General features: G+C 46.6%; 1 protein-coding gene and 1 pseudogene across 2 annotated transcripts in view; both read right to left on the bottom strand.

The window, feature by feature from the left end:
- Positions 1–23977, bottom strand: part of Ocm (oncomodulin) — a 60924-nt gene extending 36947 nt beyond the window's left edge. Inside the window, exon 1 of one of the 2 annotated variants that reach the window (XM_063271084.1) lies at positions 23669–23977. The gene's annotated coding sequence lies outside the window, so the exon portion shown is untranslated. The remainder of the gene's footprint in view (positions 1–23668) is intronic. The other variant, XM_063271083.1, reaches the window with a different exon arrangement.
- On the bottom strand, positions 11383–23670 carry LOC134481265 (elongation factor 1-gamma-like; annotated as a pseudogene).
- Positions 23978–24395: the final 418 nt, after the last annotated feature.

Raw genomic sequence — 24395 nt, 5'->3', positions numbered from 1 at the left:
ACATAGCATCATTTCTTCTTTAAGAACCATGTCTCCAAATACAAACACGTGCTAAGGTGCAGATCAGCACATTAGCACATGAATTTGGAAAAGCCATGTTCAGCCCATTACAACCCTCTGTTATTTTGAGGCTCTGAGATAAGAAATATGGATTCGTACGACCTATCCTGGGTCCAGGGATGCACAGGACCCCTTAAGACTCAGTAGCTGGTGAAATGTGCTCTGGGGCAGTGGCCCGGGTTCCAGAGTCTGTGTAGCTTGCTGTTCACGAAACCACACCAGCCACATATGCATAGCCATCCTCAAAGCATGGGCAGGATTAGTAAACCAAAGAAGAATGAAACTTGTTCAGACGGATCCCAGCCTGCAGCTCTTACCTCCACTTGGGGACTCAGGGGAGGGGGATACATTTCTTGAGAGGCCAAGTCTTTTAAGTTTAGTCTAGATTTTAGAGAACCTGACCTGAGTTTAAATTCAGGTAAGCTAACAGGCTGGTACCTAGCATTAGTTTCCAAGTTGCCCCCCAACAAAATTCAAGCCTAGCTCCAGTCTCTAGGCTAATCCCCACCAAGACCAGTGTCTCCAGGTTATTCCGCCAAAAAACCTCTATACCCCAGGTTACAAGCTCACCCACCCCTTGCCTAACAGCCACCAATGCAGAGGAGAGCAGAAATTAAGTTTATGATATGACTGCCAGCACCAGTCAATTATGTTAAAGGCCACAGTAGCCTTCCAATTAGATGCTTGCGCACCTACCCCCACCCCCATTGCTGCTTACTATAAAGTCTTGCCCCGATAGATATTCGGGGCTCTCCCACCACCAAAACCATCCTGTGTGACCCAGTAGTGCGCTGGGAACCTGAGCTAGCAGGAATAGAATAAAGACCCCGCTGTTGTGACTCCTGCCTGTTTTTTTTTTTTTTTTTTTTTTTTTTTTTTTAGGATCAAGCACTTCCTTGGCACTACAATCTGTTGGCTAAATGGAAAGGAACAAACCTTCAATTAATGACTCCCTGCGCTTGCCTAGCAAGCGCAAGGCCCTGGGTTCGGTCCCCAGCTCCGAAAAAAAGAAAAGGAAAAAAAAAATGACTCCCTGAGGGTTGTAGGGGTGAGGATTGGCGGAGAGAGGCTAGACAGTAAAAATTTCCATCCTCTCTGGCTGCAAGAAATTCCTCTGGGATACCCCAGCGAGAACGGGGAAAGCAACAGATGCTAACAAATGAGGATAAACAATCAAATGATTTCAGACGACGGCAGGGACCTGGGAAAGTGAGAATCAAAGATCACTTTATAAAGGATGCTGGGAGATCTATGTGTCTCGGAGGAAAAGAGTGTGGGTTCATTCAGTTCCCAGAACTCACCTCCAGTGACTTACAGCCTCTATGTCCAGCTTCCAGGCCTCTGACATTCTTTACTGGGTTCCTCCGGCACCTGCATGCAGACACCCTGACGCACATGCGTGTAATTAGAATTAGAATGAACAAATAATAAAAAAAAAGTTTAAAAATGAATGCTGGGGTGCTGGAGAGATGGCTCAGCGGTTAAGAGCACTGACTGCTCTTCCAGAGGTCCTGAGTTCAATTCCCAGAAACCACATGGTGGCTCACAACCATCTGTAATGAGATCTGGTGCCCTCTTCTGGTGTGTCTGAAGACAGCTACAGAGTACTTATAAATAAATAAATCTTAAAAAAAAAGAATGCTGGGAAGGCTCTCTAAGGAGATGGCATCGTACTGGGGGTATGGAAGGCAGGATTGGACTATGCAAAGATCTAGAACTGGAGGAGAAAGGGCACGGGGTGTGGATCAGCTTGTTGAGTGCTTTCCACTGCATAAACCAGTACTGGGGTACATCTGGTAAACCAGTAAGGAGGCGGAGGCGGAGGCGGAGGCGGAGGCGGAGGCGGAGGCGGAGGCGGAGGCGGAGGCGGAGGCGGAGGCGGAGGCGGAGGCGGAGGCGGAGGCGGAGGCAGAGGCGGAGGCATTGGGAATTCAAGATCACTCTGGGCCACATACTGACTTTGAGGCCACCATGGGTTGCACAAGACTCTGTTTCAAACAACAAAAACAACAATGATCTAGAACTTGGTCTCCCAACCTCCATCACTTTTGTGAACACTTTGGACAAGGATTTTCCTTTACGGTGAGGTGGCCTCCTTGTCCATCACAGCATAGACAAATGCTATCTGCTTCTGAGATATGCAGGAACCTGTCCATCTTCTTCCCGAAGGTTACCTCTACTCCAAAGTCCCCAGATATTGCCTTATGTCCCCTGAGAGAATCCCCTCCAGCTGCTAGGATGGATGCCAAGGGACAGGATAGAGATGTCAAAAACCGAGGTTTCCGGGTTGATAAAGCGCTTGCCAAGGAAGTCTAAGAACCTGAAGTGGGATCTTCAATATCCATGTCAAGCCAGATACGATAGTGCATGCCGATAACCTCGGTTCTGGGGTATCAGAGACAGGAGAATCCCTGTGACTTGTTGGTCAGAGATTATAGCTTAGTCATTGAGTTCCAGGTCCAGTGAGACAACCAAGCTCAAACAATATGGTAGAAAGCGACTGACGAAAATGTGTGACGTCATCCTCTGGATCCTATGTGCACACGCACGAACACACACACTACATATACATACATAGCATAGAGCTTTTCCTGTGGCCACGTTAACAAAGGACATTAAAGGGAAACGTGTGGGGTTGGGGATTTAGCTCAGTGGTAGAGCGCTTGCCTAGGAAGCGCGAGGCCCTGGGTTCGGTCCCCAGCTCCGAAAAAAAGAACCAAAAAAAAAAAAAAAAAAAAGGGAAACGTGTGACTCAAGACGGAAAAGTTCCCCTAAGTGGCATGTCAGTAGAGTGACAGAGACCAAGGGTCCACCCTGTCATCCCATGCATGAGGAGCTCCAGTAATGTTTTAGGGGACCTTACCTTATTAAAAAAATTTTTTTGTTTTTGTGCAGAAAAAAAATGTTATGATGAGCCAGTGTGAAGGAGAGTGGGAGTTTAAGAAATGATGTCTGGAAAGATGGCTCGGCAGTCACGAGCACTGGCTGCTCTTGTGAGGACTTTAATTTGTTTCCCAGCCCCATATGGTGGCTCACAGTTTGTAACCCTAGTTTCAAGGGGTCTGATACCCACTTCTGGCCTCTACAGGTACCTACCATGCACATGATGTAATATATGTGTCCAGACATCCAGACACATCAAATAATAATAAACAAGCCTTTTTGGATAGAAAGGAAAGGAAACTGAGGCACACTAGAGAGCATGGGGTAATTCTCCCAAAGAAAAGCTGACATTTTATTTGTTTGTTTGTTTATTATTTAACTGGCAAGTTAGTTAATTTAATAGTTTTAAAGACAGGGTTTCTCTGTGTAGCCCTGGCCATCCTGGAACTTGCTTTGTAGACCGGGCTAGCCTCAAACCCACAGAGATCCACCTGCCTCTGCCTCCTGAGTGCTGGAATTGACCAACAAGAGCTGACATTTTGTTGCTTGTTTGTTTGATTGTGTGTGTGTGTGTGTGTGTGTGTGTGTGTGTGTGTTAGAGGCAGGGTCTCTCTGATGCAACCCTGGCAGTCTTGCAGCTCACCACATAGACCAGGCTTCCCCCTGAGTGCTGGGATTACTAGTGTGTTCCATTGTGCCAGGCTTTTATTCAAAGAAATTTTGTACATAGAATGTAAACATGAAGTGTGGGTGTGGTCTCCTGTGGTGGTTTGGTAGAGAAAGGTCCCCCATAGACTTTGGCACTTGGTCTCCAGTCGATGGCACAGTCTGGGGAGATTTAGGTGATACAGTCTTCCTGAAGGAAGTACATCACTGGGGAAGGGCCCCGAGGTGTAAACAGTTCGCTTACTTCCAGTTTGCTCTCTCTGATTCGTGCTTACCATTAATGACATGAACTGTCAACCTGCTGCTCCAGCAGCAACCTGAAGCTGAAGAGTTAAAATAAAAACTTCATAAAAACTGCAAAAGAACAGCAGATAAGGGGACAGGACAGAGCTGGCCTGAGATGTGCCCGGCCAAGCCTAAAAACAAGGTCGAGGGATTGTTCCAGAAACTAACAGCCACCATCTCCTCTGAGTCGGGGGCCATCCGGACGGATGACTCCCTGCTCTACAGATAAAGATAAGACGTTCTCCTATATTGAGAACACCCCAGCCCGCACGTACTGCTTGCAGATGAGACCTTGTACCCATTTCCCTTGCTGATAACCACACGAAACCCCCTGGCTTCTCCTATATAAACCCCTGCCTGAAGAGGCTCGGGGCCGATTCCTCTGTCTCCTGTGTGAGATACGTGTTGGTCCGGGATCTCATTAATAAACGCTACCTCTTGCTGTTACATCAAGACCGGCTACTCGTGATTCCTGGGGGCACCCCACCCCGTGATTGGAGCAAGAGACGTGGCTCCCTGTTTAGGGGTACGTTCTTTCATTTGGGGGCTCGTCCGGGATCGGAGCGTGACCCCCCGGAACCCCGAATGCCACTTGGAGGTACGTTAGTGTGAGTGCTGGAAAGCGGCCGCTGTGTGTGAGTGTGTGTGAATTAAGTCTTGTAGTCTGTGTTTTTCGGTACCGGTTTAAGGTCTTGGTGCACTGTCTGGGCAGAAGAAGGATTCCTGCCCTGTGCACGGGTGGAAGAAGGATTCCCACCCCATAGAAAGCTAGCTTGAGAGTGCACTGTCTGGGCAGATGCAGGATTCCTGCCCTGTGCACGGGTGGAAGAAGGATTCCCACCCCGTAGAAAGCTAGCTTGAGAGTGCACTGTCTGGGCAGATGCAGGATTCCTGCCCTGTGCACGGGTGGAAGAAGGATTCCCACCCCGTAGAAAGCTAGCTTGAGAGTGCACTGTCTGGGCAGATGCAGGATTCCTGCCCTGTGCACGGATGGAAGAAGGTTCCCCACCCCGAACAGGCGCCTGTGAGTAGATGAAGGATTCCTACTCCGAATAGTCTTTTTCTTTCTTTTTTCCTTTCTAGAAAGCGCACAGGGGGACGCCCCAATCGCGCAGGTTCTGGGACGCGTGAGAGACGTTCCGCGAGCCAGCCTTTGTTGGGAGGACCCGGCAACTGGCAGTCAAAGAGATCTGACTGTGTTTGAAATCTTGGACTGACAATTGTGTTTGAACTGTTTGCTTTGCTCGTCGAAGAGTTTTACTTGGTCCCCTTAGTGCTCAGTGAGTAAGGAACTTAATTTTGTGGACCCCGCTCTAGTGGCGGTGTGTTGGTTGATAGCCAAAGTTAATTTTTAAAACAATGTTTTATCTGTGCTTGTGCTCGCAGCCAGCTGAGATAAGCTAGAGAAAGATTTAAATTTTGCTTGGGAGTAAAGAACCTTAAAGGGACAGGCTACATTAGAAATGCTACAGGAGGAACTATCTGAAAAGGCTGAGAGCGAGGTGGGAGAGGACTCTAAGGAAAACAAGAACAAGAAAGGAATTTCTGACATTTGCTCACAGAAGGAGAGCGTTCTTTAAGAGAAGTTCTTTAAGGAAGCCTGCCTTATCTGCTGGCCCTATTCCAAGAGAGGAGTCAGTCTCCAGCATTAAATTACTTTTCTCGTTAGTCATCATTAACATGGAGAGTGCCTTTGATCCTATCCCCACAGCAGCCAGTTCCTGCCCCTGTGGTCAAAATGCCCCAGGTTGGGGGACAAAAAGAGCCCCTAAAATAGTTTCAAAGAATCTACAACAAACTGTGAAAAACTTTGTTTTGCCAGTCAAGATTTAGAATTCAGGCTTTGGTGGTGGCCAAGGTCAGGATTAATGTTTTCTTTTCCATGGGCCTTTAACCCAGTGAGACAGTTTGGTAAAGGGCTGCTACTGAGGTCCTGATAGCCCCAGGTGGACTGGTTACGATTCTTTTTTTTTTTTTTTTTTTCAGAGCTGGGGACCGAACTCAGGCCCTTGCGCTTGCTAGGCAAGTGCTCTACCATTGAGCCAAATCCCCAACCCCCTGGTTACGATTCTTTTATCAGTCACCTGGCATCTAGCACCCAGGTTCTAACCATCTCTCCATCCTTTTGTTATTAGTTGTTACTAAAAGCCTGGTGTCATTTGGAGGCTGGTTCTCTTGAGAGGCAAAGCCACGGAGCTGACATTGAAGAGAGATACTCCTTGAGGGAAAATCTAAGTCTAGAGAGATAGTCGATTACAGATCGGCTGCCTCTCTGCTCCCCTTTCTGTTTCATAGACAAAGCTTGTGCTTATTTGTACAATGGCCTTTTTGTCCAAGAAGGCCTCCTGGTTTAGCTGTGTGACTAAATGCTGTTTGCCCTCTTCAGTAGACCTCTATTCTCAAGATTCTCTTGTTTTCTCACCATCCCATTTGAGATGCTTGTTAGTAACTATTACAGGCCTTCTTTACCACTGAGGAAAGACGGAATCCTACTGGAGGCCAGAAAGAATGTTCCAGACACGGATGGAAGGCCCTCACTTCTGCCTGTTAACTTCAATACGCCTAAAGGTAGGGAGTGCCAGGTCTGCCGCCAGGCTCCAAGGGTGAGTCTCTGAGGGGCTAGAAAATGCCCCACCAATTTGGCTAAGATAAAGAAAGGATATAAAGAAAAAAATTACAGAAATTTAAAGGGTTAAGCTAAGTTGCTGAGAGTTAGTGTAAGTTGCAGAAAAAGTAAAGTTAAAGTGTGGTTAAGTGGACAGCATCTAATAGCTATAAAAGAAGATACAGAAGATAGAGACTGTGGAAGAGAAAGAGAAAAAAAAGGATAAAAAGAACAGAAAGCTAGAGAAGAAAAGAGACAAAAAGAGGAGGTTAAAGAGCTAAAGAGAGATAAAAGACAAGAGAGGAACATATACTGGCCACAGTAGTTAGGGAACCTAGGAAGATAGTACCTGGCAATAGAAGAGAATTCCTGGCTAAAGATCAATGTGCCTAATACAAAGAAAAAGGACACTGGGTCAGGGACTGCCCAAGAAAGAACAAGAGGGGCCACTGGAGAGCTTCTTGGTCCTAGAGTGCTGGCTATGTACAGAGATAGAAGAGAAGTGTGGATACAGGGACCCAATGCTCTGTGCTCCTATGCCCCCGCAGTGGGCCAATATCCAAAGACCTTGAGTACAAGGGGCTACTGACAACAAACAATACTTATGGACTGCCCGAAGAACAGTGGACCTTGGTGTGGGCTGGGTAACCCACTTGTTCATGGTCATCCCTGACTGCCCCTATCCCTTGCTCATGAGAAATTTGCTCTCCAAAATGGCTTGTGTGGACTGAAATGGCTGAGTGAGGCCATGTATATGCATATCTACAGACTGTGTATGTGGAGCTTAAGACCTGTCTCAGTGCACCAGTACCTGATGCTGAGAGATGTGTGGCTTAGTGCCATTCTGCCTGGAACACATCATTCCTGCCAGCCGGGCACTAACAATTATCACCCAATCCAGGACTTAAACTGTGGTAGAGTGGCTGATGTTTTGCCTTTAAATGAAATGTCCCACAAGATGGGACCACTGGTCAGCTGCCATGGAGACAATCTGGTCACCTTGCTGCCCAGTCCGGACCTGGAGCCACCACAGCACGAGTGTCAAGTATTGGCAGAAGCCCATGGATGGAGGAAAGACCTCTGCGACTGGTTGATTGACCCCTGCTGAAAGCCGAGGCTACCTTGTCTACAGATGGGAACAGTTCCCTTCATGAAGGTCAGAGATAAGTGGGTACTGCCATGGTGGACAACACAATGTCATCTGGGATGGCTGAACCTCAACCCCCCAGTACATCAGTGCCGCAGATGCCTTTGCCATCTCTTGGATGCCCTGGTGAAGCCAGCAACTGTGAGTATTATTCATTGCTCAGGATATCAGGAGGGAAGAGATTCAGTGGCATGGGACAGTAACAAAGCAGATAAAGTGGCTCGGGAAATGGCTATACAGGAGCCTATCCTGGTTGCAGGCCTGCAAGAGACAGCCACTGAGAACTAGGATCGGACTAAGGGATGGCCTCACTTAGAATGTACAACAGAAGAAAAGGCCCAAATTGCTTAAACAAAAAAAGACAATGGCACACTTGAGAAAGCTATACTCTTCAGAGAACAAAGAAAAAACTCACTTTGCCAAATACAGCAATGGACTCATTTAAGAGATAAAAAGTTTGTCCAAGTAGTTAAGTGTATATAATAGACTTTAAGATTTTAGCCAGAGAGACAGTAAAAAGTATAAGGTATGTCAATAAGTGAATACTTAACAAGCAAACAGGGCAAAGAGACCTAGAGAGTTTAGTGAAAAGTCGAAGTGAACTTCACTGAGAAAAAACCAGAAAAATATGATCACAAGTATCTCCTTGTGCTTGTAGATACCTTTTCAGGAACAGACAAAAACTTTCCTCACCAAATGAGAGACGGCCTCTACCATCATCAAGAAGATACTGGAAGAAATCTTCCCCAGGTCTGGAATGCCCAAGGTAATCTGGTCAGACAATGGCCCTACTTTCGTTGCCAAGGTAAGCCAAGGTGTGGCCAAGTATTTAGAGGTCGATTAGAAATTACATTATATTTACAGACCTCAAAGTTCAGGACAGGTAGAAAAAAAAAATAAGACTCTAAAAGAGACCCTGTTCAAATTGACCATGGAGACTGGCGCAGACTGGGTGACACTCCTTCCCTCTTGCTCTCTTCAGAGCAAGAAATACCCCTTCCAGACTCAGCTTTACCCCCTTTGAGATCTTATATGGGGCCTCAGCTCCTCTGACTGTATTAGATGATGTTACTGAACCAACATGTCATAGTAATAATGATTTGTATGCCAGGCTAAAAGACCTACAGGTGATACAGAAAGAAATCTGCTCACAGCTGACAGCAGCCTATGCCCTGGGGACCCCTGAGACATTTCATCAGTTCCAGGTCAGAGACTGCAGCTACACTGAGCCCAGACACTCGAGCCTCACTATAAAGGACCGTACCTGGTGCTACTGACCACCCTGACAGCCATCAAGTCCCAGCCCTCACCAACAGCGTACTAGCTGTTGGGGCTGAAAGCTGGGACCTAGAGGGACACTCAGATCTTCAAAAAGCTCCCTAGACTTAAGTGACTTGGAGGTTGCTATAATGCTCACTTGAGGAGTGTGCTTTAGAAACAAGAATTTCATGTTTGCCCTCGGTTCCATCGGGATAGGTAAGGAGATAGGCTTGATTTAACATTACATATGTTAGTACTCCTAACACTTCTTGAGACTGTGCCTCAGGAATCACAATCTGTATAAGTTTAAAAGTTCTGAAAGCTGGTCATGACCTTGGTGTATAGGTTTAGATAGTGTCCAGATTAGAATCCTGATGCTAAAGACTTAAGACACAAAAGAGAGTTAAAAATTATTTAAGGCTATCTAGGTGCTACAAGGGCAGCACATGGACATCTGCTGTTGCCCTACAATACAAGGCTTATAGAGAATTCAGAACTGGGTTGGGGATTTAGCTCAGTGGTAGAGCACTTGCCTAGGAAGCACAAGGCCCTGGGTTCGATCCCCAGCTCCGAAAAAAAGAACCAAAAAAAAAAAAACTCCCCAAGTCTGAGGCTTAGGTTGCATTTAGGGGTTGGGGATTTAGCTCAGTGGTAGAGCGCTTGCCTAGGAAGCGCAAGGCCCTGGGTTCAGTCCCCAGCTTCGATAAAAAAAAAAAAAAGAAAAGAAAAGAGAATTCAGAACTGTCATTGACTCTGACCTCCAAGAATACCTAACCTCCCTCTCAGAGATAGTCCTTCAAAATAGGAGAAGATTAGACCTGATATTCCTTAAAGAAGGAGGGCTATGTGCTGCTTTGAAGAAAAAAATGTTGTTTTTTACCTCGATCACTCAGGGACCATTAAAGATTCTATGGCTAAACTTAGAGAGAGGCTAGACAAGAGACGACGAGAAAGAGAAGCCAATGATAGCTGGTTTCAAAGCTGGTTCAATAGGTCCCCATGGCTTACCACCCTGTTATCGGCCTTAGCTGGTCCCTTGATCATCCTCCTCCTTTTGCTCACTTTTGGGCCCTACATCATTAATCGCCTTTTAACTTTTGTCAGGGAACGGATTAGTGCTGTACATGTCCTCATGTTCAGACAACAGTATCAGGCTGTACCGGGTGAAGAGCCTCTGGATGCTGAACTCATCATGTAGTTCTAAGATTAGAACTATTCACAAAAAGTAGAGGGGAATGAAGAGTTAAAATAAAAACTTCATAAAAACTGCAAAAGAACAGCAGATAAGGGGACAGGACAGAGCTGGCCTGAGATGTGCCCGGCCAAGCCTAAAAGCAAGGTCGAGGGATTGTTCCAGAAACTAACAGCCACCATCTCCTCTGAGTCGGGGGCCATCCGGACGGATGACTCCCTGCTCTACAGATAAAGATAAGACGTTCTCCTATATTGAGAACACCTCAGCCCGCACATACTGCTTGCAGATGAGACCTTGTACCCACTTCCCTTGCTGATAACCACACGAAACCCCCTGGTTTCTCCTATATAAACCCCTGCCTGAAGAGGCTCGGGGCCGATTCCTCTGTCTCCTGTGTGAGATACGTGTTGGTCCGGGATCTCATTAATAAACGCTACCTCTTGCTGTTATATCAAGACCGGCTACTCGTGATTCCTGGGGGCACCCCACCCCGTGATTGGAGTGAGAGACGCGGCTCCCTGTTTAGGGGTATGCTCTTTCAAAGCCACACTTCATTACCACAGTGGAACCATTAAGTCTGAATAAATTTTCTGTATGTCGCCTTGGTCGTGGTGTTTTACCGTAGAACCATGGACAAGTAACTGATACAGCTGTCTGCTTGCTTGCTGGCTGTCTGCTTGCTTGCTGGCTGGCTGGCTGGCTGGCTGGCTTGCTTGATTCTTGTTTTTCAAGGCGATTTTTCTGTGCAGCCCTAGCTGTCCTGGAACTCACTCTGTAGATCAGGCTGGCCTCAAACTCAGAGATCCACCTGTCTCTGGTCCCCGTGTGCTGGGATTAAAGTCATGTCACCCCTGCCTGGCTAATACAGCTTCTTCATTGGAGAGTCACAGTTACTGCCTTAGCATTAGGCATAATTATCATTTCAGTAGTTCTCAAGTTACAACTCAAAGATTCTCCTTTTCTCTTCCTCCCTCCCTCCCTCCCTCCCTCCCTCCCTCCCTCCCTCCCTCCCTCTCTCTCTTCCTTTCTCTCTCTCCCTTCCTTCTCCTCCCTCCAAGACGAGGTCTCTTGTAACCAAAGATGACCTTGAACTTCTAATCCTCCTACCTTCACCTCCCAAGCTGGGCTCACAGCTCTGCACCACCACACAGTTGGTGGTGTTGAAGCCGGGACTCGGGGCTTCGTCATGATGACGGCCAAACATGCTACCAATTGCGCCATACCCCACCCAGCTAGTTTTTGATAAACGATTCCACGGGGTGGCTATGGAGGTAACTTGCATGGAGTTGTACTCTGATAAGGTGAAGCAGGGAAGCCCTGTGGCTGCATGGGGCTTTAGCACACACCTTTTACTGTAGTGGAGTTTCTGGGGAGATTCCTAGAAAATGCAGGTTACAGCTGGGAGGGGAGAAAGGCCTTCAGGAGGTGCGGCTCATTGTGCTGGAATTTTTACTTCTTAGCTGGAGAGAGGATGCAAGCAGGTGCCTGGAGAGGGATCGTTTCCATTCACATGTCCCCACAATGTCCCTGGCTTTGTGTCCTTCTCACTGCAGACCAGAAGTTAAAACTCCAGGTGTGGAGGGCCTCATTCCCTCCAAAGGTTCTTGGAAACCACCCTTCCATGTCATTCTAGAATATAGTGACTCCAGGTTCCTGGGCACACGTAACTGAAGTGGCCTTAGCTCTCCTCGTGACTCTCTAGGTCCCCTCCTCTTATAAGGACACCAGGCATTGTTTGCATTTAGGGCTCAAGCTTGATACAGAATGACATTGTCGTTTCCACGCACACATTCCCTCCCCTTACCCATCCTACAGTGCACCCTCATGTAGCTGAGATCCAGTTGCCCCTCTGTGTTGCTGGCATGGCTGGAGCCAAGGTATTCTAGAGAGACACTGTGTCCTCCCTTCAGCTACTACATTATAGAAACAATGGTCGTCAAGGAATCCCCCACCCCCACCCTGGCCAGGAGTCTCAAAATAGGAGGAGGGAAAGGCACAAGCCCCAGGTGCCAGGCAGAGGGTGACCTTGTCTCCTAGGAAGATCTCACACGATCTGACAGTCAGTCAGAGCACCTTGCAAAAGAGACTGGAGCTGAGACAAGGATAGATCAGCGCTAGGCCGGACCACGCCCTGACCACTCTTGCTCTCCATTTAAACCTAAACCTCATCGACTTGGTGGGTGTTGCTGGATCTCTTCATTCTCCCCCACCCCCATGGGTCCCCACTGAATGAATAAGTCTCCGTTCTCTGTTTCTAAGGACGGTCTCTTTAATTAGCTTGCGGAGAGCAGGTGGCCGGATCTATTCTGAGTTTCTTTAGCATATTGTTAGGGTTACTAGGCTCCAGGCTTGGACCCTAAAAATCTTTTCCAATACGTGTGCCTGGACTATGCCTTTCCCCATAGTTGACTCGGTGCTGGGGGTAGGGCTTCCTGCCTCTGCCTTCCAGTGCCATGGGAAGTTCCCTGAGCAATCACAGCCAACTTATGAGCCCTAGCCTTGTCCTAAAGCTCAGTTCTTTCATAAGAACTAAGGCTGAAAGCCATCATCTCTGGACCAGAGGTGAAGTAGAAGGATAGCCCGGTGGTCCGAGCAGGCTACCCTCAGAGCTGGGTTTGTTTTTCTGGCTTCCCTTTGTCTTGTATAGAAATTGAAGGAGGAATTAAGGAATGGGGCCGGTTGGCAAAGCCCTTGCTGCATAAGCACGAAGACCCGAGTTTGGATCCCTGAAGCCATCTAAGTGCCAAGTGTGGAGGTAGCCCACTGAGAGACCCAGACTCAAAATACAAAGTGGACGGCAAGAGGAGGTGGTACTGGGATTTGATTTCCAACCTCTGCACATGCACGCACAGGCAAGCACGGACACACATGCACACACAGACACATGCACACACACAAAGACACACATACACACACAGAGACATACACACACACATAGACACACACACAAAGACACACACACATACACACACAGATACACAGACACACACACACAAAGACACACATACACACAGACACACACACAGATACACACACAAAGACACACATACACACACAAACACACATGCACACACAGACACACACACAGACACAAACATACATACAAAGACACACAAACACACACACAAAGACAAAGATGCACACAACCACAGGACCCTAACCACCTTTCTTTCTTTTTCTTTCCACAATATCAGAATTTATTGAGCAGTAACATCTTCACAGGGTTTATCGGTCTTTCCATTCATTTATATATTCACTTTACATCCTGATCACAGCCACTCCTAGTTCCCCTCTTCTACAGTCCCGTAGGATGATGTCATCATTCAGGTGAAGGGACGTGCAGGATAGAGTGAGGCCTGTCATTGGACGAGGAGGAAGGATGGGCAGGAGAAAAGTTTTAGAGAGGAGGAGGAGACTGGAGGGGAAAAGGAGGAGCAGCCGAGAGAGCATGGAGGCGGATGTTAAGATTCCTCTCTGCACATTTACAGGTTGTTATGAATATTCTTAAGGGATGGATGTGTATAGGGCTTTGTATACCTAAGTGGGCAAATTATCTTATCAGTTGGGTCAGAGGTTATTGTGTTGTGTGTTCTTTCATGTGGCGAGTTAATTGAGTTCAAGAGAGTGTGTGGTGGCTGGAGACACGAGGTAGCCATGAAGTTGTGAAGTTGGGATGTGTATATTTGACATGGTGGCAACCTGCCTTGGGAACTAGATGGGTAGAAAGATTGTTGCCAGGCTCAGAGAGTAGCCATTGGCAGGGTGATATGGGATGGAGCAAAGTGGGTGAGACACTTTGCTGACTGAGATGAAAATATCTTTTTTTTTTAAAAAAAGATTTATTTATTTATTATATTGTAGAGGGCCGCAATAACATTCGCCACGACTAGATGGCGCTGGCTTCCACTGCACCCCACGTGGAAGGCCAGGATAGCCTCCGCCATTACAAGATGGCGCTAGCCTTCACCGCGCCAGCCGGCTCCCTTTCAGGAAGTTAACTGTGCACATGTGCAAGAGTGCCTTCATGCCAGGTCTTTGCCCACTCCGGGGCGTGCCTTATGAGATCATGGGTAAACAACCAATCAGGTGTGGATGCGCCGCACTAGGGTGTATATAAGCGCGCCATATTGGCGCGGCGAGGCTTCCTCTTTGAGATTATAATAAAGTTGGTCACAGTAAGGATTTCTATGTACCCGCGTGTTTCTTGCTGGCGGGAAGTCGCGCGTGGGACATTTGGTGTGGAGAACCCGGGACAAAAAAGCTACATCATCGCCGGTGCCAAGAGGAGGCTCCGTTTCACGGAAGAAGTCCAGAAGCTGTGAGTGGGGGTAAGACTCTGAGAGACTATGTTTAGCCTTGATCTGTTCCAGCTCAGTCCTCTGCCAGACGCTGCAGGAGCCGCTATGGTTGCTCTGGCAGCCCTCGGGTTGTTTCTATTGACCTTTGAGTTTCTAGTTACCGCCAAACGGCGTCAGAGGTTGCGTGAGAACTTCCCAGCTGTAACAGCAAAGCGGAGAGTGTTGGGGGAAGGGCGAGGCGTGTCAGAAACTGAGGGTAGTGAAAGGTTGCAATGAGAAAAGGATCCTGATCGATCTCAAGCACCAAGCCCTTCCAATGAGGAAGTGAGAGGTTGGGGAAAGAACGCCCCGGGTGAGGAGAAGGGAGGAGATAAAAGGAACACAACATTTTGGGAGAAAAATTTTGTCTTTGTGCCTATAAGAAGTTCCGGCGCCGGCTCTCGGGACGCCGCGGCATCTGTGCGCTGATGTGACAGCTTTACAGAATCATACTGATCAGATTTGATAGAAGCAGGCCGCCTGAAAATTTATTCAGGAGAATCAAACAAAAGGACATCTCAGTGCCCGTGCAAAGCTTGATGGAGTTAATGTAATTGGGTTGTGAGTAAATATATTCAGGGCTGTGTTTCACTTCCATACCATTGGCAAATGTCAGTCGTGCTGCTCAGATAATATATCTCAGTATCTTACAGGAATTGGGTTTCAACACGTTGGTGGACTAGTCCAGGAATTGAGACAATCCATTGCCCATATCGACTCCACTCGAGTGGATAGTCACCGTGAATACCATCTGTTTTTTTCCCTCTTTGTCTATTGTTTGTCTCTGGTGCACCAGGATGTCCCCATGTCTGTCAGTGTATGTCTGTGGTTTTTGTTTCTCGTTGTTTAAATGTTTTATGTTTCATGTTCAAAAGAAAAAAATGGTAAAAACTTTATCTGCCGGCCGTTCACACCTTGACTTGGTTTTAACTCGTTTCAAAAAGGAACAAATGAATAAAACACAGTTTCAATCAGGTCTTTGGAGCCCTGTGCCTGGAGCCAGGTGTCTAGATTAGCTGGAGAAGCTGCCCAGAGGCTAAGCGTCTACACGAGCTGATCTTAAAGGCGCCAACAGCTTCTCAGCTTCTTCGATACAAGAGTTGATAGCTGTTTCTCTTAGAGAGATCCCTGACCTATTATTTGACTCAACAGGTGACAAGGTGCTTCTCTTATAATCATAGCTAAAAAGGTAAAAATGGTGTTTGGTCTAAATATTAAAGATATGTGTAGCCACTTCAATTTTGTTTCTCATTGGTTTTAAATGTATAAATATGCTCTACTTGCCTTGGTTATGGACTATTGGCTTTCAATTTATTGGATATGGTTAAAAGGGTATAATATTGGTAACAGAAAGTTGACATAAAGCTGGTAATCTGGATGGAGTCATTCTAGATAACATGTGACATGGGCCAACCTAGGGAAACAGGTCTAAATTGAAGTAATGTTCTTATGGAATTCTTATTCTAGGAACCAGGCTTCTAAAAGAATTTAGGACAATGTCTCTTTGTTGAGGTACTAGAGACTACGCCATCGTGCGTTCATATATAAGAATTGACAGTCAAACTTTGTACTAGTTTGTTGGGGGGTCGAGTTTTGCTTTCCAAAGTTGTGGTTTGCCCTGGAGCTATCTGTATTTTTATGCTAATTTCCACTGCCCTAAGGACAGCTGCCTAGTCACGTACTCAGAACTCAGGTGACCTTGTGGCTCTGTTCTGGTGTTACAAAGAGAACTTAAAGATTGTGATTAAGGATTGCCAGTGTTACATTGACTAACTCAAACTTATTTTTAATTACGGAAAAATCAAACAGGTAGAGATTGTTACAAGATTTACGAAGGATTGATGAGGTTTTGGAACTTGTGAGAACATTACAGCCAGTTTACTTACTCCAACTGCCATTTCAGGATAGATTTAGAGGATTGCTAACAGCCTTATATTAGGTAATTTTGTTGCTTCCTCAGTGTAAGAAGTTAGAACTTAAATCTTTCAATGTATATGGAAATTTTTACTACAAACCTTTGCTCTCAAAATGAGCTTTAATATTTGGGGAGCAGCTGTTACACTACTCCAGATAAGAATATTTGAAGCTAATTTTAAGCTTCTAAGGATATGTTAATTGGCTAAGTACCTCACCCTACCAGAGGACTTAGGTCTTTGTTATGCACATTGGAGATAAAGCTTCAGCTGTGTTAGTACAGAGTTGTGGACTGAAGTCATAGAAGTATTTTGAATAGAAACCTGGTAAAACATATCTTATTCCAAACAACAGTTAATTGGTTATTACAAAATACTGATATTTGGCCTATCACATATACAAATTTTTCAGACAAAATTGATAATTTTACTCTTTAAATGCTTTTGTACTTCCTGTATATTTGTGCATACAACCCATAGGAAATGCGCTTACTGTATTTATAGGTGGTTCATCTAATGAAAAGGTTACATGTATGATTGGATCACTTGTTTATTCTCTTGAGTTTCTATTGCTTCAACACAGATTATTAAATTACGTGCTATAGCCACTGTTTTTAAATCAAACTTTCAATTCACATACTGATAGCCAATGTGTGGCTTGTGGTTTACAATTGATTTCAATTACTTAATGCTTTATTAGAGACAAGTTTTCTACATGAAATCAGTGAGTGATTTCAGTATAAATTGTCTGACAACTCACTGTCCTTTCAGTGCTCTGGCTCAGACAACTAAACAAAACCATAGACCCAGCTCTTTAAAAATGGTAATGGAGTTGATAACACACCCTCATGAAAAGAGGAAGACTCCATTTACTTGTTTTCAATTCCCAGCCTCACCCTGCCAGCTCAAGGATTTCTAGTAAGACTGAATCTGGACAATATTTACAAGATTTGACATTTCTAATTAATGCTTATGTTTAGGTAAATAAAGTTTGTGAGGTGCTAGAGAAATGGCTTAGTGGTTAAGAGCACTAAGTACTGTTCCTTTATAGGACATTTAAGAACTCAAACTGGATTGCCTGGGCTCTTTAACAAGGGAGGACAATGATACCAGACAGATTATAGGCCTTACATAGGAACAATTAGTCAAAAAATCTCATTCTTTATATATCCAAAACAATAATGCTGGAGACAATAATTTGGTATACAAGTCAATTTATAAATACAAGTGCTCAGTGTCCTCAATTTAATCCTCGAGGACTTACCTTAATAAATAATATCTTTAATATATCTTAATAAATAAAAAGGGGGAGTTATCCCTGTATTCTAAATAATGCTCCTTTTATTTCAATTTTAAAATTTTGGATGACAAAGTTTATGGCACCCTACAACTAGGCATACTTATGCCTAGGTGAAATAGAGAGATCCACTTATTGACATGATCCTGTCCAGATATTTTATATGGGGAAGAGGGAATGTTTGTGTTTTTTCTACAGGATGCTACAAGAGTGTGCCAGCTGCCTGAGTGGTTGCTGAGACTTGCTGATCCTGGTTACATGAAGATTCAGCTCTCGTGGCTCGGGTCCCTGGAGTCATCCCTCTGCCCTGAGAGGAAGATGAAAGATTACCCTTCATCCTTTGTCATCACTGAGATTTTGCCGTTGCTGCAGTCAGTGTTACCGCTGCGTGTGTCCTGTCCCACTATGGCCTGCTCTCTGACCCTCTGTACACTGCTGCTTGCTGGAGAAGACTGGACTCCAGTTGTTGCTGCCCCCTTCATTTCCCTAGTGACTCTTGCTGCCTTAACTGGTAACTGGTGTTGTCATTTTACAGACTATAGCTTCACAAGAAAGCCACCTGCGTAAAGCTACAGTGGACTGGGGAACTCTGTCCTGGTTATACAGATCTCAGAAATGGTTCCATTGTCTGCTGGTTCCAGAGAAAAATGACTGATCCTGAACTGTCCTGGAAAAGACCTTGACACTTTCGCTGCTATTGTAGCAGCTATTACTGCTGGAGACATTGTGTCTGCAGTGTCTAGAGTTATCCTCCCCCAATCTATTGTTAGACAAGTACAGTGGGTGAACTTTCTGGAGTAGTTACTAACAATTGGGAATTCTAAATTTTATTATAGGAGCGGCTTGACTACGGCCCTTGGTGGTAACAGCTGAGGAGGACCAAATGAGGTGCCCACTACTTATCCGGAGTGGCTCTGTCTGGTGCAGCCCTATGCTGTGGATCAGTGTTCATACTATGGTTGGTTTGCAAACTCAGATCTCAACAGAAACATGACAAGGCCGTTATCACTCAAGCACTTGTGGCCATTGTACAAGGGGCCTCCCCTGGAATTTGGTTATCTATGCTCAGGAATTAGTCGGTATCTGAGTTCTCTGCTCTTACACCCCATGGATCTGTGGATCCATTGCACTGGGAGGAGAGAGGCTCTCTTTCTGTATCTGAGTTCTCTGCTCTTACACCCCATGGATCTGTGGATCCATTGCACTGGGATGAGAGAGACTCATTGATCCTTTGATCAGCCCTTCCACATCGCTGAGGTTTCCTCATTGCACGCGATAGGGTGATCGTGACTGTTTAAAATAATATAAATTATAAGGGTGAGATGTAGAGGGCCGCAATAACATTCGCTACCACTAGATGGCGCTGGCTTCCACTGTGCCCCACGTGGAAGGCCAGGATAGCCTCCGCCATTACAAGATGGCGCTAGCCTTCACCGCGCCAGCCGGCTCCCTTTCAGGAAGTTAACTGTGTGCATGTGCAAGAGTGCCTTCATGCCAGGTCTTTGCCCACTCCGGGGCGTGCTTTATGAGATCATGGGTAAACAACCAATCAGGTGTGGATGTGCCGCACTAGGGTGTATATAAGCGCGCCATATTGGCGCGGTGAGGCTTCCTCTTTGAGATTATAATAAAGTTGGTCACAGTAAGGATTTCTATGTACCCGCGCGTTTCTTGCCGGCGGGAAGCCGCGCGTGGGACATTATATATAAGTACAGTTGCTGTCTTCAGACACACCAGAATAGAGCATTGGATCCCCATTACAGATGGTTGTGAACCACCACACCATGTGATTGCTGGGAATTGAACTCAGGACCTCTGGATGAGCAGTCAGTGCTCTTAACCACTGAGCCATCTCTCCAGCACCAAGATGAAAATATCTAACAGATGCCATGAGGCACTACGGTCCTTCCCCCCAAATCCCCACCTCCTCTAAGAAGGAGAGGCCACCTGGGTACCAACATACCCTAGAACATCAAGTCACTACAGTACTCCTACTGAGTCCAGACAAGATAGCCCAGTTAGGGGAACAAGATCGAGAAGCAGGCAACAGAGTCAGGGACAGCCCCCCCCCCTCCAGTTGTTGGGAACTCTGATGAAAACCAAGCTGCACATCTGCTACATATGTGCAGGGCAGGGGGCAGGGGATGGGGTGGCAGAAGCCTAGGTCCAGCTCATGCTTGCTCTTTGGTTGGTGGTTCAGTCTCTGGGAGACCCCAACAGTCCAGGTTAGTTGACTCTGTCTTGCTGTGGAGTTCCTATTCCCTCTACAGCTCTCAATTCTTCCCTTAACTCTCCCACAAGACTTCCTGAGCTCTGTCTAACATTTGGCTGTGGGTCTTTGCAACTGTTTTAATTAGCTGTTTGGTAGAGCCTTTCAGAGGACAGTTATGCTAGGCTCCTGTCTACAAGCATAACAAAGTATCATTAAGAGTGTCAAGGATTGGTTCTTGCCCATGGGATGGGTCTCAAGTTGAGCCAGTCATTGGTTGGCCATTCCCTCAGTCTATGCTCTGTCTTGGTCCCTGCACGTCTTCTAGGCAGGACACATTTTGGGTTGAAGGTTTTATGGGTGAGTTGGCGTTCTTATCCCTCCACTGGAGTCCTGCCTGGCTACAGGAGGTGTCCACTTTAGGCTCCATATCCCCTGCCCCTGCTAGGAGTTTCAGTTAGAGTCACTCCCATAGACTCCCTAGAGCCTCCCCCATCCCAGTTCTCTGGCACAAAGGACCTATTTATTTTCAGCATCCGCCATGGGTCATGATGAATTTTTGGTGCCCTCTTCCCGTTTGCACACATTTGGAGTGTCTCTTGGAATGGGGAAGTTACGTGGTTTCTAAGGTGACTGCTTAGGAATGTTCCAGCCACACAGAAAGTATCATTCTGGCTCCTGGCCACTAGAGGGGTAATAATTAGGGCTCTTAGTGGGTGGGGTCCCCAAAGACTCGCTGCAGGGCAGGTCCTGTTCTGGTGAAGGTACACAGTTGGGATGGAGAGACAAGAGGAGGTGAGAAGGGAGGGGCAGGGATAGGAGGAAGGGCAGAACCTTAAGGAGATCGTGTAAGCCACACGTTTGTGGAACTGATTAGTTCCACAAATATGTCCCATTGAATGTGTCCTGCCTGGACATGCTGTGGAGCTAACGCACACAGCATCCACATGCCCAGATATGGATTTATATGTACATTGAGGCAGGGTCTCATGTAGGCCAGGTTGGGTAGCCAAGGACGACTTTAAACTTCTGATCCTTCTGTTTTCAACTCTTTGTCCACCTGGCCTGTCTGGGCGCCATGCTGCGTGGAGATGAGTGTGTTTACTATCTAAGTCTCCCATTCAGAGACTGTGCACACAAAGGGGCAGTCACCAGGCCCTGTAGGACAATAGTGCTCTGCGATACACCTGCAGAGACTAACCTGGAAGCCAAACATAGCCTCTGCAATCTTAGCCCCAAATAACCAGCGGTCGACTAGTGCCAACTTCCTTATCATCCCACCCCACCCCCCAGTTTCCATTGTAGGGCTAATGGAGAAAGCTGACCGTACTCCCCAAGTCAGTCACATAGGATGTCCAGCTCCTCCTTAGTTCCCTCCAAGCAGGAAATGAGTATAGAATATTGTATTTCCCTATGCTGTCTCTCTCTTATAAAGCCTGTGTAGGGGATATCTCTCCATCCTCTGCTTTTTCTCCTTCCCCTGACTCCTCATGCTCTTCTTTCTCCCCCCACCCCAACTTCTCCTCTTCTCTTGTAATGACAACCCAGGCTTTTATTCATACTTGGAAAGTGTTCTGCCTCTGAACTATGTCCTTCGATCCTCCCTGGTAGGTTCCAGTTCGGTGCTACATCACCGTGTATTAGTCGGGGTAATCCAGAGGAGCAGACCTTGTATAATGAATAGCTCTGTCTCTGTCTCTATATGTTCACCTGCAGGTCTTGCCTTGATTGACAGCATTGCCCATGTACTGGAAGCCCCCCCTCCTGGGAAAAGTACTGTCAAACCAGGGTCTGGGTTTCCTGCCACGAGAATCCAGCTTCCCCCATGACTCATTGTCCACCTCCCAATATGGACTCAATGGAAAGGCAAACACTTGGCCTCGGAAGACCAAAATGCCAGAAATGGAGCTGCTGTTGCTGGTTCCAGAGAGAAGGGCATTAACAAAGGCTTTTCTCTGTTTTTTCAATCTCCAGAGCATTCTAGCAATGTGGCTACAACTCACGAAGATCTGGGTGAGCACTTCAGGGACGTGGTACTCAGCATACCACATTGAAGTGGAAACTCTGTTTTCTTTGGAAAGGCACTTATGTCAAATAATGTTCTGCTGGGGCACACAGGTAAAAGGATACCAGACACGGGAGAAAGGATGCCTTGCTAAAGCACATACATGGAAGGATGTGATATGTTCAAAAGGACTGTAAATATGACCCCACAGAACGTAGGAGCTCAAGCATTGGTTTGGTTTGCTCTACCTCGCTATCCTTGGCTGACGACACCCTTGGGTTGGTTCGCCTTACATTGCGTTCCTGAGCTCCAACTGTGGTGCGTGCATAGAGAGAAACTCGCCCAAGAACTTCTCATGAGGTACCTGCAGCAAGAAGCCTGACTCGGGCTGGGTGACCAACCTTGCGGTTTCTTCTGGATATAGTACAGTTGCTGATTTGTGTGTGGTGTCTGCTGAGTGGACTGGTCTTCAGCTGCTGATTCATGTTTGGTGTTTGCTAGTGGACTGCACTGAGAACAATGAAGATTAGAATCGCCCCAAAGAACTGTTTCTAAACGGACCACTTCCCCTGTATCCTAATAACCTTTCTTTTCTGCTACCTCTGGTGGGTGGTGGGCTGGAGGAGAGGTTGAACCCTTCTTAAAACAAGTTGAGAAAAATTTATGCCTACACCACGGGGTCTAGCCATCCTTATCAAAGTGCTCCCCAAAATATGGCAGTGCCACAGAGTCTTATGCTTAAACTCATCCGACACAAAGGTAATCTTGGACAGGTCAGTGGAGGGATCCTTGGCCTTGGCCTCAGCAGCCAGTACCTGCTCACATTCAGCCATTTCCTCCTCATGTGCTGTGGGAAACCATCATTTTTCTTCTTTCCACTCAACCTGGGGTTCCTGTTTCTCTTCCGGTAAGCTCTTTTCCATTCTTGGGGTATCCCTTTTAGGCTGGCTCTCTGCAAGCTTCTTAGCCTCAAACTGGGCCATCTTCTCACACAGCTTCACCTCCCCCAAGACTGTCCTGAACTGGGGCTGGTGAATGCAGGCAGGGAACCATGGTTTGGTATTGAGGAAAACTTGGTGAAAAGAAGACTCTAAGACCTGTTTCTAGAACCACAGCAGGGTGCAGACAACTGTGAGGTCAGACAGTGTCCCTCACTTACCCACCAGAAAATTCCTTGCCTTCAGTGAGTGTCCAGCAGCCCCAGGATTCACCTCACCTTGCTCACATTTTCGGTGTCTGTTTGTTGTGGTACATGAAGCCCAAGGCAGGTGGGGGAGGGAAGGGGACACCCAGGTGCTAGCTGGAGGAACAATGTCACTGTCAGCAAAGCTCAGCCACCTCTGGTATTCTACCCCACAGCTCCTCATTGCATTTTTTTTCTTTTTTCTTTTTTTCGGAGCTGGGGACCGAACCCAGGGCCTTGCGCTTCCTAGACAAGCACTCTACCACTGAGCTAAATCCCCAACCCCAAGAAGTAGGTTCTAATGCCAGTGAAGGAATGGACTTGCTAGTGATGTGCAAGCCAGAAGGCACAGAGCAAGTTTTCTTCCTCCACATTCTTCTATAGGCTTCTTCCCAAAAATGTGGCACAGCTTAAGAGGTAGGGTTTCCCAGCTCAAATGATCTCGATTAAAGGTGTGTCTGTAGCGTGTAGTTTTTGCTACCCGACTTTAAACTCTGGGCAGACCATGCTACTGGGCTGGGAACCCGCACAACAGGTTCCCTCCGATCCGCAGCTTTGGTGGCCTTCCCAGTACTCTTAGCTCAGCCCCCTAAATCTGCCCTCCATTTTAGTTGTTCAGTTACCTTCTCCTTGTTCAGCAACCAAAAACTTCTCTTAGTTTCTTGTTTAGTCGCATTTCTAATCTCCTGCCTCGGGAGGTGGCCGTGGTCGCTCCACCTGATATCTCACGTGGCTGGTCACCTTTTCTCGCTCCGAAGCATAACAAAATCTCCCTTTCTCTTTCTGTGTCTCTTAGCCGGAAGTCCCGCCTCTTTCATTCCACCCAGCAATTGGCCCCTGGCATTTTTATTGATTGGTCAAGAACCAATTAGGGGACAGGACCTTGGAATCAGCACCACCCCCTATAAGTGTCTTCACTCATCAAGATCTGGATTAAAAGTAGATCTTTCTCTACTTCGAATTAAGCAAAACTCCCTCACAGATGTGCCCTTCATTTTGGGGTTTTAGTTAATCCTATTGTAGTCAAGTTAACAACCAAGAGTAGCCATCGCACACTAATTTATGCACCCAGCCCCTCACTGGGGGATTCTAGGCAGGGGCTCTACCACTGAGCCACACCCAGCCCCTCATTGGGAGATTCTAGCTAAATATTATGTCTTCAGCCCTTGATTCTTTCCTTTTTTTTTTTTTTTTTTTTTTGGTTCTTTTTTTTGGAGCTGGGGACCGAACCCAGGGCCTTGCGCTTCCTAGGTAAGCGCTCTACCACTGAGCTAAATCCCCAGTCCCTCCTTTTTTTTTAATGGTAGAATTCTCCTGATATAAAATTAGCTATTTTGGGCTGGAGAGATG

The sequence above is a fragment of the Rattus norvegicus genome, chromosome 12 (genome assembly GCF_036323735.1).
Source record: "Rattus norvegicus strain BN/NHsdMcwi chromosome 12, GRCr8, whole genome shotgun sequence".
NCBI classification, from domain to species: domain Eukaryota; kingdom Metazoa; phylum Chordata; class Mammalia; order Rodentia; family Muridae; genus Rattus; species Rattus norvegicus.
Note: the sequence above shows the minus strand (reverse complement) of the source record. Positions and strands in the feature narration are given on the sequence as shown.